Source organism: Chiloscyllium punctatum, chromosome 9, assembly GCF_047496795.1.
Source record: "Chiloscyllium punctatum isolate Juve2018m chromosome 9, sChiPun1.3, whole genome shotgun sequence".
NCBI lineage: Eukaryota > Metazoa > Chordata > Chondrichthyes > Orectolobiformes > Hemiscylliidae > Chiloscyllium > Chiloscyllium punctatum.
Window position 1 is genome coordinate 53270706 of NC_092747.1, and position 17746 is coordinate 53288451.

Here is a 17746-nt window from a genome sequence, read left to right on the forward strand (position 1 = left end):
TCTATTTTTAATATAAAAGATTGGAAAATTGATTACACAAACCAGCTGTTCCAGGTGTTAACAGGTAGCATCTGAGTCAGAAGTTTAAGTAGGTTTAAGTTCCTACTTGTACTTCTGCAGTGTGGTTCTAATGTGCTATATCTGATGTGCAGTTTTTGAATGATGCATTGAATTGTGGGGTTTTTTTCTGAAGTATCAGGTGTGCATAAAATGTTCTATTTTGTAGATGAGCAGTGGGTTTATTGTCAGCATCCTGGATAATATCTAGCCCCAATTATCACTTTTTAAAAAAAAATGTTAATTGTTGCATTGTTTGTGTACTGACCTCAATTGTCATTCTTGCAAAACGATTTCATTTGTTGATTACTCTTACTTTTTGTAAAATACTTCCAGATGCTTTTGCAGAATTTTTGTTTCTCAACCTCAACACCTTGTTATTTTTTTTAGATTACTTAGTGTGGAAACAGGCCCTTCGGCCCAACAAGTCCACACCGACCCACCGAAGCGCAACCCACCCAGACCCTTTCCCCTCCATTTACCCCTTCACCTAACACTACGGGCAATTTAATTTGGCCAATTCACCTAACCTGCACATTCTTGGACTATGGGAGGAAACCGGACCACCCGGAGGAAACCCACGCAGGCACTGAGAGAATGTGCAAACTCCACACAGAGTCGCTTGAGGCGGGAATTGAACCCGGGTCTCTGGCCCTGTGAGGCAGCAGTGCTAACCACTGTGCCACCGTGCTGCATTATTTTCAGAAAGTTACTGTGTTAAACATATCTTGTCTGCTTTCTGTGTTTCTCTTATTTTAGCTTATCAAATCATCTTCTCTAACTTTTGGTATTGACCATTTGATAAGTCCTTTGTACAAAATATTAGTGCAATGTACTCTAATAACTTGTCATTTTATGAATGGTATATTTATAAGGTAAAATTGTTGCATAGCGATTTTATTTTATTTATCATTTCCCAGAAGTCACATAAGGTTTAAATAATGTGTTAGTAGCTAACTGCTCCATTCTATTTGAAAACCTAATTGATAAGAAAGCCACCTACAAATTTAATTTTACATGTATAGCAATGAGTTTTATTTGTAATAGCCATTTCATTGTTGTATCTAAGTAATTGTGCAGTGCCTAAAACTTTGAGTATCCTGGTACTTTGCTGTTAAGTTGGATCCTTGTTAACAGATGAAAAACTGGAGGCAGTTGAGAATGACTGCCCTTGGCATCAGCATTTGACTCATTGTGGCATTGAGTAGCCCTCATGCCCCTCCTAACTCTCCAACGTTTGTCCACCATTTATAAGTCACAGGTGAGGAGTGTTATAGAAAGCTCCCTCTGATTTCTGTCCTCAGATGCTAATGTTTCGGTCCAGTGACCTGTGTTCAGAGCTGATGGTAGCGATGAAAAGATTGATATTTGGACAGAAAATGATGTGGGTGGGGGGGGGTGTGGGGGAGTAAATGTTAGGGGGAGATAAAGCCCAAAGAAAAACAGTTGGACAGACAAAGGCATGGGTAAAGATCCGTCTGGGGGAATGGAAAGCTTACAATGGGGAGTATTGGTAGCTAACAATGGGTTGTAGGTGGTAGCAGCCCATTTGATGACAAGGCCTGCTGTGTGGGAGTTGGGAGAAGGACATGGTAGAAGATGCCTTGAGCCATAAAATTGTTAAACTCAATATGAAGTCCAGAAGGCTGCAGAATTCCCAAGCAGAAAATGAAGTGCTGTTATTCCAGCTTGTGCTGAGCTTCACTGGAGCATTGCAACAAGCCTGAGACAGACATATTGGCCAGGGAACACAGTGTGTTGAAGTGACAGGCAACTGCAAGTTCAGGGTATTTTTTTTCTTGTGGAGAGAATTTATGTTCTGCGAAGTGGTCACCCAGTCTGTGCTTTGTTACCCACATGTTTTGTTTTAATATATAGAATCCCTACAGTGCAGAAACAAGCCATTCAGCCCAACCAATACGCACCAACCCTCCAAAGAGTATCCCACCCAGACCCATTTGTCTACTCTGTTACTCTAGATTAGATTCCCTACAGTGTGGAAACAGACCCTTCGGCCCAACTAGTCCACATCAATCCTCCGAAGAGGCTCCCTCTCTCATACAGAATTGCAAAAGTTTGTCTATTTCACTTCCAATTTCCACCTCGCTCTCACCTTCACCTGGTCCATATCTGATTCCTCCTTTCCCCTTCATCGATATTTCTGTTTCCATTTCTGGGGATAGGCTGGCCACCAATATCCAATACAAACCTGGAGAAAGTGAGGACTGCAGATGCTGGAGATCAGAGTCCAGATTAGAGTGGTGCTGGAAAAGCACAGCAGGTCAGGCAGCATCCGAGGCATATGAAAATCAATGTTTCGGGCAGGAGCCTTTCACCAGGAATCCAATACAATAGAAACTCATCAACTCAGTTACCTTGATAATACATCCTCACATTGTGCTTCCTGTAAAAACTCTATTTTATTCTCTCAGTTCCTCCATCTCTATCACATCTGTTCTGATGATGCCAGCTTCGACAAGGGGCACTTAAAATGTTCACCTATTTCCTTAACTGAGAATTTCTCTGCATCATACTTAAGACCCTCAGCTGTGATGACCCTGTCTCCTGCATTTTACCCTCACCCCCTCTCTTCCTGTCTACAACAGCTATAGGATTCCCTCTTATCCTCACCAACCATCCAATCAGTATCCACATCCATAGGATCATTAACTGCCATTTAAACCACCTCCATTGGGATGCCACCACTAGACACACATATCCCTTTCCTCCCATGTCAGCCTTCCTGAGGGATCATTCCCTCCGGATGCCCTGGTCCACTCGTTCATTCCCAACATATCCCCACAATCCACTGCACCATCCCCTGCAATCACAGAAGGTTTAACACCTGTTCATTTACTTCCTCCCTCCTTACCACCAAAGGCCCCAAACAAATCTTCAAGGTGTAGCAGCAATCAAATAGAGTCATAGAGATGTACAGCATGGAAACAGACCCTTCGGTCCAACCCATCTATGCCGACGAGATATTCTAACCCAATCTGGTCCCATCTGCCAGCACCCAGCCCATATCCCTCCAAACCCTTCCTATTCATAAACCCATCCAAATGCCTCTTAAATGTTGCAATTGTACTAGCCTCCACCACATCCTCTGGCAGCTCATTCCATAGACTTACCACCCTCTGCGTGAAAAAGTTGCCCCTTGGGTCTCTCTTATATCTTTCCCCTCTCACCCTAAACCTATGCCCTCTAGTTCTGGACTCCCCGACCCCAGGAAAAAGACTTTGTCTATTTATCCTATCCATGCCCCTCCATAATTTTGTAAACCTCTATAAGGTCACCCCTCAGCCTCCAATGCTCCAGGGAAAACAGCCCCAACCTGTTCAGCCTCTCCCTGTAGCTCAGATCCTCCAACCCTAGCAACAGCCTTGTAAATCTTTTCTGAACCCTTTCAAGTTTCACAACATCTTTCCGATAGGAAGGAGACCAGGAGTGCACGCAATATTCCAACAGTGGCCTAATCAATGTCCTGTACAGTCACAACTTAACCTCCCAACTCCTGTACTAAGTACTCTGACCAACAAAGGAAAGCATACCAAACACCATCTTCACTATCCTATCTACCTGCGACTCGACGTTCAAGGAGCTATGAACCTGCACTCCAAGGTCTCTTTGTTCAGCAACACTCCCTAGGACCTTACCATTAAGTGTATAAGTCCTGCTAAGACATGCTTTCCCAAAATGCAACACCTCGCATTTATCTGAAATAAACTCCATCTACCACTTCTCAGTCCATTGGCCCATCTGGTCCAGGTCCTGTTGTAATCTGAGGTAACTTCCTTCGCTGTTCACTACACCTCCAATTTTGGTGTCATCTGCAAACTTACTAACTGTACCTTCTTATGCTCGCATCCAAATAATTTATGTAAATGACAAAAAGTAGAGGGCCCAGCACTGATCCTTGTGGCACTCCACTGGTCACAGGCCTCCAGTCTGAAAAACAACCCTCCACCATCATCCTCTGTCTTCTACCTTTGAGCTAGTTCTGTATCCAAATGGCTAGTTCTCCCTGTATTCCAGGGAGTCTGCTGAACTCGCTGCTCACAATATGGTGTCCTATCTATTGGGGAAAATAAAATGCTGATTGAGTGACCACATAGCAGAACACCTACATTATGCCTGCAAAAAAAACCCTGAGCTTCCAGTTACCTGCCACTTCAACAAGCCAGCATGTTTCCTGGTGAACATCTATTTCAGGCTTGCTAATTGCTCCAGTGAAGCTCAGTGCAAACTAAAGGAACAGCACCTCATTTACTGCTTGGGAACTCTGCAGCCTTCTGGACTGAGATACTTGAGGCACCTTCTCCCATGTTCTTAACCCAACTCCCAAGTGCCAGGCCTTGTCATCCCATGGGCTGCTACAGCACAACCCATTATCAGCTACTAATAGTCCCTATTAATAGTGCCTGTTCATTCCCCCAGACTGACCTTTGCCCACATTGTGTAGGTACACTCACAGTAATGTTAGGAAGGGAATTCCAGGATTTCGACCCAGTGACAGTGAAGTAATGGTGACATATCGTTTCAAGTTAGGACAGGGTGTAGCTTCGAAGGAAACTTTCAAGTGGTGGTGTTCTCCCCAATCATCTGCTGCCCTTCAAGGTAGTAGGGGTCATATATTTGGAATGCACTGTCAAAGGAATCTTGAGTTAATTCCATTCATCCTGGCATATGAGTGGTTGAGGGAGTGAATGAGATGACAATGAAGGAGGCTGCTGTCCTGTCCTACAGTGCTCAGAATGTGTTTTGGAAGCTAGAGTCACCCGGGACAACAGACAGCAGTACTACACGAAATGAAAAAACAAAAGAACTGCGGATACTAGAAAAACCCAGCAGGTCTGGCAGCATCTGTGGAGAGAAATCAGAGTTAATGCTTCAGCTCCAGTGACCCTTCTTCAGAACTGGTGGCAGCTATGAAAAAGCTAGTGTTTTATGCAGAAGATGGGGTTGGAAGTGGGGGGATGTAAACGATAGCTAGAGACAGAGCCAAAACAAAGACAAAAACTGTTGGACAGACAAAGGAGTGGGTAAAGGTCAGTTTGTGGGAATGAACATGGACTATTAATAGGGACTATTAGTAGCTGATAATGGGTTGTGCGGTAGCAGCCCATGGGATGACAAGGCCTGGCGTATGGGAGTTGGGTTAAAGACATGGGAGAAGGTGCCTCAAGTAGCTCAGTCCAGAAGGCTGCAGAGTTCCCAAGCAGAAAATGAGGTGCTGTTCCTTTAGTTTGCACTGAGTTTCACTGGAGCAATTAGCGATGTGGACTACGGTCGTTAAAGAAGGCAACTTTCCATGACTGGGGATGAGCAGTGCTCAAATGCTAGCCTAACTGACACCTATAACACATGAACAAAAAGAAAAAAGTACTTCTGTGCTGCATTAACTACAATTTTGCAGAAAATGTTTAAAAATCTATTACCCTTCAAGTAATTTCTTCAAAACAAAATTAAAACTTTAACTCTCATTTTGATTTCATATTCTCTCCCATAGTGCCCTTTGCAACATCTGACCCAGATTTGTAAAGTCAGTCGATCATAAAAACGATCTAAGTTTTGGGACTTTATTTTGGGATTATTTTATTTTCAAACTGGCCCATTTATATTTGTAAGATAATGTTTAATAATAGAATCCCCTCGTGTCTTGATCTGGATTTTTGTACCATTTGCGCATGCACTGAAATCTTCAAAGGTATACCAAGCAACACTTGTTGAAATAATGTTTGAATTGAATCATTTTAAACTGCTCCATTTCAGTAAGTGAACATACTGAGCAACAATTATGATCTATAAATTAATTTGATAACTGTCTTTGTGAAATATCGTGGATTGTCATACTTGACATTAACAGTGACTTCCTAATTTTTCTTGCGTTTTATATTTAGTTTAGTGTTTTAATGGGGTTTGGTGTTTAATGGGGTAGGTGGTTGTTAAAGCTTCCAGGTCTGTGTTAACTCCCTTGGAATACATAAACGCTGCCAGGGCCTTGAGCCATTGACTCCCCAAGCAATTAGGTTTGAAGTGTTTATCAATTACCAAAACAACCTAACTACTAGTTGTTATCAGAGATATGTTAGCATCTCAACTGCTAAAAGTTGCACAAATATCCCCATGCTGAATGCTGGGGTAGACACAATCAGTGCAGCAAGTTGAAATGCTATGTGGGAGGCTCATCTTGGTTTCCACCAGAGATCTCCACCATCAATGCTGTCTTCAGTGAATTTGGTTCACTCTGATATTGAGAAATGGCTGTAGGCATTAGCAAAGACTATAGGCCTAGATAACATGCCAACAGTAGTAAAGATGTGTACTCCAGACCTTGCTACATCCTTAGCCAAGTTGTTTTATTATAACTGACATTTACCCAATTGCAGGAAATTTCTATAATATCTCCAATACATCAAGAAGCAGGATATTGCCAGCCTGACCAATCATTTATCCCATGATCATAAGGAAGGTAATGGAAGAAGTCATCAGCAATGCTAATGGATGGCACTTACTCAACAATGACCTGGTCACTGCCATTGATTTGGGTTCCTGACCTTGTTACAACCTTGGTTCAAAGATGTACAATAAGCTGAATTTGAAAGAAAGTTGCTCTTCACATTGGGAAGCCCTAGCTAAATGTGTCAACAGTAATTGGGGGAAGGGAGATATACTTTCCATCGGTTGGAGCATTACCTAACACAGGAAGATGGCATGGATTCCAGAGGTGAATCATTACTGCAGGATTTCCTCACGGTAGTGTCTTAATCATCCTCCACTGCTTCACTCATTAATGACCTTCCCTCCTACATAAGGTCAGAGTGGGAGTGCTCACTTTGCAATGCTCAGTACCACTCAACTCCTCAGATACTGAGACAGTCCACGGAAAAATGACTTGAAAAACATGCAAATTTATACCAAGAAGTGGGAAGTAACATTTGTACCACAGAGGCCAGTCTATGATCATCTTCAACAAGAGGTAATTCAACCAATGTCATTCAGTAGCATTATCACTGAATCTCTCTTCTTTCTTTGAAACAGAAGGAGAACTGGATCAGCCCCACACATATACTACAAGAGCAGGTTGAGGGCTGGGAATTCTGTAGTGAGTAATTCACCCGCCTGACACCTCAAAGCTGTCCATTTGCCAAGGTGTTACAGGTCAGAAGTTTGGTGGAATACTGTTCACTTGCCTGGGTGAATGCAGCTCCAGCAACATTTGAAGGTTGATACCAGTCAAGGCAAAACAGTTGACTTGATTGGTATCCTAGCCACTATCTTCAACATTCACATATTTCTCCATCAATGTGTGTGACGGCCCTCTATAACTCTGGAGTGGAGTGGTGCTGGAAAAGCACAGCAATTCAGGCAGCATCCAAGGAGCAGGAAAATCGATGTTTCGGGCAAAAGCCCTTCATCAGGAATAGAGGCAGAGTGCCTGAAGGGTGGAGAGGTAAATGAGAGGAGGGTGGGGATGGGGAGAAAGTAGCATAGAGTACAATAGGTGAGTGGGGGTGGGGATGAAGATGATAGGTCAGGGAGGAGGGTAGGGGAAGGTAGCAAAGAGTACAGTAGGTGGATGGGGGTGGGATGAAGGTGATAGGTCAGAGAGGAGGGTGGAGTGGATAGGTGGAAAAGAAGATAGGCAGGTAGGACAAGTCATGGGGGCGGTGCTGATCTGGAAGTTTGGAACTGGGGTGAGGTGGGGAAGGGGAAATGAGGAAACTGGTGAACTCCACATTAATGCCCTGGGGTTGAAGTGTTCCGAGGCAGATGATGAGGCATTCTTCCTCTAGGCATCGGGTGGTGAGGGAGCGGTGGTGAAGGAGGCCCAGGGCCTCCATGTCCTCAGCAGAGTGGGAGGGGGAGTTGAAAGGTTGGGCCACAGGGCGGTGTGGTTGATTGGTGCAGGTGGCCCTGAGATGTTCCCTAAAGCGCTCAGCTAGGAGACGTCCAGTCTCCCCAATGTAGAGGAGACTGCATCGGGAGCAACAGATACAATAAATGATATTGGTGGATGTGCAGGTAAAAGTTTGGATGTGGAATGCTCCTTTAGGGCCTTGGGTGGAAGTGAGGGAGGAGGTATGGGCCCAGGTTTGCAATTCCTGCGGTGGCAGGGGAAGGTGCCACAACAGAAGGGTAGGTTGTTGGGGGGCGTGGACCTGACCAGGTAGTCGCGGAGGGAACGGTCTTTGCGGAAGGCGGAAAGGGGTGGGGAGGGAAATATATCCCTGGTAGTGGGGTCTGTTTGGAGGTGGCAGAAATGTCGGCGGATGATTTGGTTTATGCGAAGGTTGGTAGGGTGGAAGGTGAGCACCAGGGACGTTCTGTCCTTGTTACGGTTGGAGGGGTGGGGTCTGAGGGTGGAGGTGTGGGATGTAGACGAGATGCGTTGGAGGGCATCTTTAACCACGTGGGAAGGGAAATTGCGGTCTCTAAAGAAGGAGGCCATCTGGTGTGTTCTGTGGTGGAACTGGTCCTCCTGGGAGCAGATCCGGCGGAGGCGGAGGAATTGGGAATATGGGATGGCATTTTTTTGCAAGAGAGAGGGTGGGAAGAGGTGTAATCCAGGTAGCTGTGGGAGTCGGTGGGTTTGTAAAAAAATCAAAAGTCGGTATCAAGTCAGTCGTCATTAATAGAGATAAGGGGAGGGAGGTGTCAGAGATGGTCCAGGTAAATTGAGGGTCCGGGTGGAATGTGTTGGTGAAGTAGATGAATTGCTCAACCTCCTCGCGGGAGCACGAGGTTGTGCCAATGCAGTCATCAATGTAGCAGAGGAAGAGGTGGGGAGTCTTACAGCTGTAACTATCGAAGATGGACTGTTCTACATAGCCAACAAAGAGACAGACATAGCTGGGGCCCATACGGTCTTTGGTCTGGAGGAAGTGGGAGGATTCGAAGGAGAAATTGTTAAGGGTGAGGACCAGTTCGGCCAAACGAATGAGTGTCAATGGAAGGGTACAGTTGGGGATATCAGGAGAGGAAGAAATGGAGGGCTTGGAGGCCCTGGTCATGGCGGATGGAGGTGTAGAGGGATTGGATATCCATGGTGAAGATGAGGCATTGGGGGCCGGGGAAACGGAAGTCTTGGGGGAGGTGGAGGGCATGGGTGGTGCCTCGTATGTGGGGAGTGTCTGGACTAGGGTGGAATAGGACAGTGTCGAGGTAGGTAGAGATGAGTTCAGTGGGGCAGGAGCATGCTGAGACAATGGGTCGCCAAGGCTTCTGAGTACCTTCCAAATCTGTGATCTCTGCCACTTGGAATGACAAAGACAATGGATGCATCGCCACTTGCAAGTTCCCATCCAAGCCACACCATTCTGGCATGGAACTGTTACTGTTCTTACACTATTACTTGATAGTACTTCGTACCTGCACAATGTGGACTATAATGATTCAAGAAAGCAGCTCACCACCACTTCGTGAGAGCAATTAGGAAAGGGTAATAAAGTGTTACCTAGCCAGTGATGCGCAAACTCCATGCATGAGTGAAGAAAAATAAGTTCCTCATAAAGTATTGAAGTAGCACTCCCCTGAACCACCTTCACCATCACGTGCTTTGTGATAAAAGGCTAAAGGTTTCCTAAATATGACTGTACCATCAAACTAATTAACAAAGGCTAATGTTATCTGAGGTGTCATGAGAACAGTTGCTGTAATGGGATAATTTTTATCCTACCTCTGAGTTTGAGTTCATATCATAGTATGCATAATTTTAATCTTTTGAATTAGTTTTCAGAATTACATTGATGTGTTACAAGAAAAGCAAATTTGTCGTCCTGCTAAGAGTTATTTAGTATTTAATTTTGTATAACTTCCATTTTCTATTATGCCTTGTGGAAGAAATGCTCCCAAATTTCACTAAATGATCTGACTCTAAAGATTATGTCCACTTTCTCTAGATATTGTTCCTGAAAGGAAGCAGTTTTGTTTTCTGTAGGTATTTTATTGGGTTTGATTCCCTACTGTGTGGAAACAAGCTCTTCGGCGCGACAAGTCCACGCCAACCCTCTGAAGAGTAAGCCACCCCACTTTGACTAATACACCTACCACTATGGTGTTTTTTTTCCCTTCATTCTTTTTCCATCAGTACCCACAGCCCACCTCACCTCTCTCCTCTTCCCCCACCATTGTCATGTGATGTCTCGTACTTACCTGGTCTTGGACTTCATGATTTACAATCTGGTGTTTTGCTTGTAGTTCCAGTCCTGGCCACTGGAGTTGCTGGAACTACAGTGATTGCCATCAATCACATTGGTGAGCAGATCTCGGAGATGTGATTTGAGTGGAAGTTCTGTATCTGGCCTGTTAACACTTCACAGCATTAAATGAGTGTGGCTGCTGAGATCAGGGGTGTGTTCCCTGCTAACTCTCTTTGGATGGCAGGGTGGGAATTCCAACCATCTGGAAAATCCTATCCTTAACACAGGCAGTACAAATGGTATTTCGTCACTAATAGGATGTTGTCATCAAGCTAGAAAGACATTCTACCTATCTTAAATGTGGAATGAGTTTTAGCGCTGGTATGATGCCAGATGTGCAGACTGTATGTCACATAGACTTTTGGATTGTATTAAGTAAGATACTGACTGTGCTCAAACATCCTGCACTTGCAAAACTCTCAACAGTGACCAACATTAGATGTGATTCCATGAATAGGCAACGTTTGTTGGATTGCCCTGAGCATGTGAAGAATTATGCTGTCAATCAATTTAAGATTCTCAGTTGATCTCTCATTGTGGTGAACTTGCGTAGACTGGAAGCTTCATATGGTATGTAATACTCAGGGTCCATTTCTTTCCAGATAGCCAGAACATGCATGTACAACATCTGATTTACTTCACCAAAATTGGAAACTCCCATTTGCTGATACATTCTCAGGACAATGCCTTGACCAATCAGAGTCTCATCTGGTTTAAACTTCAAACACAAACTGGTAATTAACTATTGGTCATTATTAATTGGTGCATTATCAATGGAAACACCTGAGACCTCTTGCTAACCAATCAGTACTCTCCTGTCATACAGTAGGGCCGACTGCCTGCCCCTCTTCCGCGGTTATGTTAGAGCCCGGCTGTCCTTGGAGAAGGAGCACATAGTGTCCGCCAACACCCTGGAGTTATTCAGGGAGAGGTGGGCGCCGCAGGGAGTGGAGTGCATTATTTCCCCCTCCAACTCTATTTTGATTTAGTCCCTGCCTTCCCCTTCACTGTTTGATCACAGCATTGCCCTTTGTGAAGGGCACTGCTTGTCACTGGCCACTTGGGTGTTCCCTTTCTTTCTGGTGGTGGAAATCGAATAAAGATTCGTACATCTTGTGTCTCTCACTGTGTCTCACATATGCACACACACAACATGGGTGCTGGGGAGAAAATGAGCACTACAGCAGTTAGGCAGTAGTGTGAAAAAAAAGAGAAAAAATAAATAAATAAATGTCAGTTTGTCCTAAATTGGTGTTTTTATGAATTGTCCAAATAAGTGCAATACAAAAAGCTTTTACAGAACTTTTTTTTTCAGCAAGATCACATTTGATTTTAGAACCAAGTCAGATGATTTTTCTCAACTCAGCTGTCCAGCTGTCTTGCTTCTATGCTGTGGCAAAGCCACATATATACTTTCTGGATTATTCTGTTTTTCTGTCATTGGACTGTTGTCGCTAGGCAAGTGTGTTTTGTTAATGTTGGAAAACCTATTGAAATGTATGTGAAGAAAATTGATCTCCATTTTTTTCTTTCACCACTTATAGAATAGAACACACAAACAGCCATAATATTCAATTGACATTGTTGGACTCTGCCTTTTGAAAAAGTAGTTTATTTTTGTAGTTGTATCATGGACTCTTCTAACTCTATAAAGTATGGAAAATATTTCAATAGAACTAAGATGTGTAATTATCAGGAAAGGTTGAAAAATGTATGGTTTTTCCCTCCTTGAAGTGATACTGATATGTAATACAAGCCTTCACAATTATGAAGAAGCCTGATTTTGAATTACTTTTTCCACTTATGTGAAGGGGGTAAAATATAAGATAGCCACTAGCAGATTAAGTAAAGAAATGAAAAGAAATATTATTAATATTGTGATCAGAGTTGCTGAAACAGTTAATATTGGTTCATTTAAGGTGTATGTGAAAAGGATATAAGATTTGTAAACAGGATTTGAATAGATGCGTAGATTAGCAGAAAGCTTGGTAACCAGCGCAAGTTATTTGAATTAAATATAGGTTTCTTCGTAAGCAAGTCTGTTTGTAGTGGCAATATTGATGACCCTTTGCTTTAATTCAGAACAAATTTGGTTATCTGAATTATAGATTGGTTTCTGCCTACATATGCAGAGTGATTGCTAGTCTAGACTGTTTTTAATTGAAAACATCAACTTTAGATATGTACAAATGGCTAAACTAATTCTGGAACAGTATTTGTTTCCGCATGGCACATGATTCTCAAAAATACTGCATTGTCATTACGATGTACTCATAAATTCTATATTTTGAAACAATATTGAGTGCTTTTCATTGTAATTGGAAACTAATACTCTTATTCCCTTCACCCTGATCTCAGTTTGCTTAAGCTAAAATTCCATATTTGAAATCCAGGTTGTATCCTGGATGAAATATGTAGGATCTTGATTTATTGATTTTTGTTTTTAGTTTCTGCAGTAAAGTAGTAAAATAGAGCCCCTGTGGTTACCCAATGGAAAAGAAAAATGCAAGTGTCAATTTCCACCTTCAACTGGCCTATGAATTAGAATTCATTGTGTATTTGGGCATTTTCCGAGTATATTATAGTTCTGGTACCTTATTAACTTTTAAATGTCAATAGCTGATCCAGTGCCACTTCGTTGATTTTTAAACTCTTCTAGTGACTGAGTTTCTGCCTCTATCACTGACCTGGAGAGCATATGCTTTTATAGATAGGGTCAGATGCAAAGTTTTCAGTTAATATCTCAGCTCTGCTTCCTGTCTCTCTTCTACTCAACATTTACCACCTTTTCTTTCATAACTATTGACGTGCTTATAGAAGATTTTAAAAAAATTTCTTTTATGTTAACTGCCTTTATTTTAATATATTCTAATTGTATCTCATATTTGTTTTCTTAACACCCTGCTGTCTTCAACTTGATTCTCAATTGTCTCGATTACCTGAAGCCTGTCATAAGCACATTTTTCCTTTCTTTACCTAAGTTTCTATCTGCTTTGTCATCTCTGGAGCTCTAGATTTATTTGTCCTACCTTTTCCTTTGGGAATATACCTTGATTTTGAGGGAGTATACCTACTGACTGTAATTGTACAGCACCTTTGAATATAGTTTTTTAAAAATAAATTTGTTTTATCTGAGAAGTGGCAGATGGAATTTAATTCAGATAAATGCGAGGTGTTGCATTTTGGGAAAGCACATCTTAGCAGGACTTATACATGTAATGGTAAGGTCCTAGGGAGTGTTGCTGAACAAAGAGACCTTGGAGTGCAGGTTAATAGCTCCTTGAAAATGGAGTCGCAGGTAGATAGGATTTTGGTATGCTTTCCTTTATTGGTCAGAGTATTGAGTATAGGAGTTCAGAGGTCATGTTGCAGCTGTACAGGACATTGGTTAGGCCACTGTTGGAATATTGCGTGCACTCCTGGTCTCCTTCCTATCGGAAAGATGCTGTGAAACTTGAAAGGGTTCAGAAAAGATTTACAAGGCTGTTGCCAGGGTTGGAGGAACTGAGCTACAGGGAGAGGTTGAACAGGCTGGGGCTGTTTTCCCTGGAGCATTGGAGGCTGAAGAGTGACCTTATAGAGGTTTACAAAATTGAGGGGCATGAATAGGGTAAATAGGCAAAGTCTTTTTCCTGGGGTTGGGGAGTCCAGAACTAGAGGGCAGAGGTTTAGGGTGAGAAGGAAAAGATATAAAAGACCTAAGGGGCAACTTTTTCACACAGAGGTGGTAGGTGTATGGAATGAGCTACCAGAGGAAGTGGTGGAAACTGGTACAATTGCAACATTTTAAAAGGCATTTGGATGGGTATATGAACAGGAAGGGTTTGGAGGGATATGGGCCGGGTGCTGGCAGGTGGGACTAGATTGGGTTGGGATATCTGGTTGGTATGGATGGGTTGGACCGAAGGGTCTGTTTCCATGCTGTAGATGTCTATGACTCTATGGTGCACCCAACAAATCATCATGCAAACAATTGCTGCTTCAGAAAAACTTTTGACTTATTGGTGTCATTCTCAGAATGGATTGGGACTTGTATATTTAAATTTTGGCAGATGAACAGCAAAAAAATTTGCAGTTTTTCTTTAAAACGTGAGACATCTTTTGTACATCTCCATAAACCTTTTTGATGTGAATACACAATATGCTGAAGGTATCATTTTCTTTGCTTCATAGTTTTTGCAAACCCCATTAATTCAAGCTTTGGGCTTCTCAGTGATTGGGCCTTGTCCTTGGGTACTAGCCTTAATTAGTCACTTCTGTCATTAGGTCTGGATTCCTCAGTTTTGATGTTTTATGTTTATTTTGAAGCTAAAAGTTGCTTTTTCTAGCTAAATTATTGCCTGGCTCCCACTGCAGCTTTCTTCCAAAATACCTTTCTTCTCCTTCTACCATACTCTGTTCTTGTTCCTTCCATCAACATGGTTAAGTTATTATTGACCAAAACTGGGCCTGTCACATAAATAATGTGGCCAAAGAAGTAGGTCAGAGGCTGGGAATTCAGCAGAGTGACTCTTAAACAACAGTCAACCATCTACATGCATTCTTACTTGAAAGACTGCAGTTCCTTCAACACTCAAAGCTCAGTACCATCCAAAACAAAATAGTCCACTGGATTACCACCTCAAACTACATCTAAACATTTACTGTCTTCATCTGCGATGCAAAGTGACAGTATTGTGTATCTTCTACAAGATGCGTTGCAGCAACTTGGCACTGCTTTTTCAATAGCATTTTCCAAACCCATGACATTTATCACCTCTAATGTTGAGGGTGATGAATGCATGGGAACATTACTGTCTGCAAATTTACCTCCAAGTCATACACCATCCATACTTGGAATTATATCACTGTTCTTTTACTGCCACTTGATCAGATTTTTAAAACTTTTTCCTAACAACACTACGGATGTACCTAAACTACTTGGATTGAAGTGTTTCAAGAAGTAACTGACTGGTATTTGCAAATTTGGGATGGACAGCAAATACTGGGCTAGCCAACGATGTTGACATCCTGTGAAAGAAGTGTCTACTTTGTCTCCCTTCCACACACCTTAATTATTTTCATTTCTGTTCCTGAAAAGTACTTTTAATGCCTTCACTTGGCAATTAATTCCTTCACCTTTTTGCTTTCCAGCTGCCACATGCCATTGTCATTAGTAACCTTTTGGAGAACTGTCTTTTATACACCCTTGACTGTTGTAGGTCACATAATTTTCAGTTTTTTTAGTTTGTGATGTAGCTTTTTGTCTCTTACATCTTCCAAAGACCATAGAATGAGATTATAGACCGTGACTACAGACCATCTTTAGCTGCTTCATCAATTACCTTTTCTCCATTATAAGATAAGAAGTGGAGACATGCAATCATCAGTGAACAATATTCAGCATCATTTGCAATTCCTGAGATACTGAAGTAGTCCATGTCCAAATGGAGTATAGCATGGATAAAATCCAAGTACAAGCTGACAAGTGGCAAAGAACATTTGTGCCACACATTCAGGTAATGACCATGTCCAACAAGAGATAGTCTAACATTCAGAAGAGTTATGGCTGAATTCCCCCACTTTGAACATCTTGGGGGTGTTACCCTTGAGGGGAAGTTGAATTAGACTAACAATATAAATACTATGACCTACAAAAGCAGGTCAGAGAGGCTAAGAATCCTGCAGTGAGGAACTCCCCAAACCCTGCCCATTGTAGATATGTTGGAATACTCCTAACTTGGCTAGAAAAGCTTGATGCCATTGGAAGAAAGTAGCCCACTTCATTGGCGCCACATCCACAGACGTTCAGTCCTTCCACCAAAGAATCTCAATCGCAGCAGTGAAATTCACCAACGCTCTTTAGATATTGCCCCAAAACCCATGACTACTCCCATCTAAAAGGACAAGGATTGCAGATACATAGGAATGTCACCACCTTCAAGTTCCCTTCCAAGCCACACCCAATCCTGACTTGAAAGTAGACCATTGTTCCTTGCTGTCTTTGAATCAAAACTTGTGGAATTTTCTGTCCAGCAGTATTGAGGGCCTACCCATCCCAAATGGACTGTTGTGGTTCAAGAAGGCACTCACCACTACCCACTAGAGGAAAACTAAGGGAAGGAAATTAATGCTGGTTTTTTTGTTTAAAAGAAATGACAGTACATAATTCAAATTTGTGCACTTATTAAGACTGGGATAGTACAGTTTTCTGCATGAAAGTTTAGATGGGTTAAGGGAATGGATCAAACAATGACATTGCAGTTAATGTAAGTAAATGTTGTACAGTTGGATTGGATCAATACAGAATAACTTAGCTCATTCAACCACTTTAAATATCTTTTATAGTAAGGCAAAAAGGATCTGGGTACTGTTGTGCACTGATGGTTCCAAGTTTATTGATAGTGTAAGGCAAACTATAACCACAGTCAGGGATGCATTGGGAATAGAATCATTTAATACAAATCAAAAGACACCATTATTCATCATTACACAGATTCTTACTTGAACTGCAATTACAGTTCTGCATCCAGTTTTAGTCCTTGCCCATTCATGGATGGCACAGTGCTGTAAAGGTTCAAACAAAGCTATAGAATAATTTCTAGAGTTTTAACAAAGACTGAAGTTTCCAACTCCACTGAACGATAGAGAGATCTTTTGAGATCATTCCAATGGCAGAGTGAAAAGGATGAGGCTCAAGGATTAAAATGTTAGATAAATAAGATATGAGTGACCATGTAAAACTAAAAGGTTGTGGAGACTTTTAAAGGTTAAGGAACTAATTGTCTTGAAGTTGATTTAAAGTTCTACTCTCCAAATTGTAAAAAAAAAGATATAACAGCTTTCTTATAGAAACGATCCGTAGATTTCTAAAAAGCTTTAATTGCTTCAAATAAAGATTTTTCAAAATGCGGAAAGAAACATAATCAGTTACCCTAAATCTAAGGAAGCCAGTAGATTTTAGGAAAAATGTATTCATCTAGAGAATGGTAATATTTGGAGGTTGCTATCGCTGGCAATAGTTAAGGTGAATAACATGTGATGCATTTAAATGAAATCTAGAGAAACGCAAGGAAGTAGAAGAATGTGGTGATTTCATGAGATTAAAAATCTTGGAAAGAAGCTAGTGTTAAGCATAAATATTTAGTTTGCTTAAATGGCTTGTTCTTATCTATAATCTAATTCTGAATGAGCTTTCTTCTGGAATTGAAGTTTTTGAGCAATTAAAGCTGCAGCATTATGAAGCCATAGAACAGTACTAGCACTGGTAAATGTGAACTCCAAAGGTATGCAAAGACCATCATATGAAGAAATGGAAATGAAGAAAAAACTAAATTCTGAGTCAAGAAGACAAATGAGGAGGACATTCGTTTCTCAGAATCATTTGGATTTTAGAACTCTCTTTAAAAGACAGCAGTAGAAGATGTGTCATTGAATATATTCAAGGAGTTGGATAGATTTTTGATAAACAATGAAGTTGTTTGGAATTGCGAAACATTGGCAAATGG

General features: G+C 41.7%; 1 protein-coding gene across 1 annotated transcript in view; it reads left to right on the plus strand.

The window, feature by feature from the left end:
• septin10 (septin 10) overlaps positions 1-17746 on the plus strand; it is an 89293-nt gene that overhangs the window by 46141 nt on the left and 25406 nt on the right. The window lies entirely within an intron of this gene.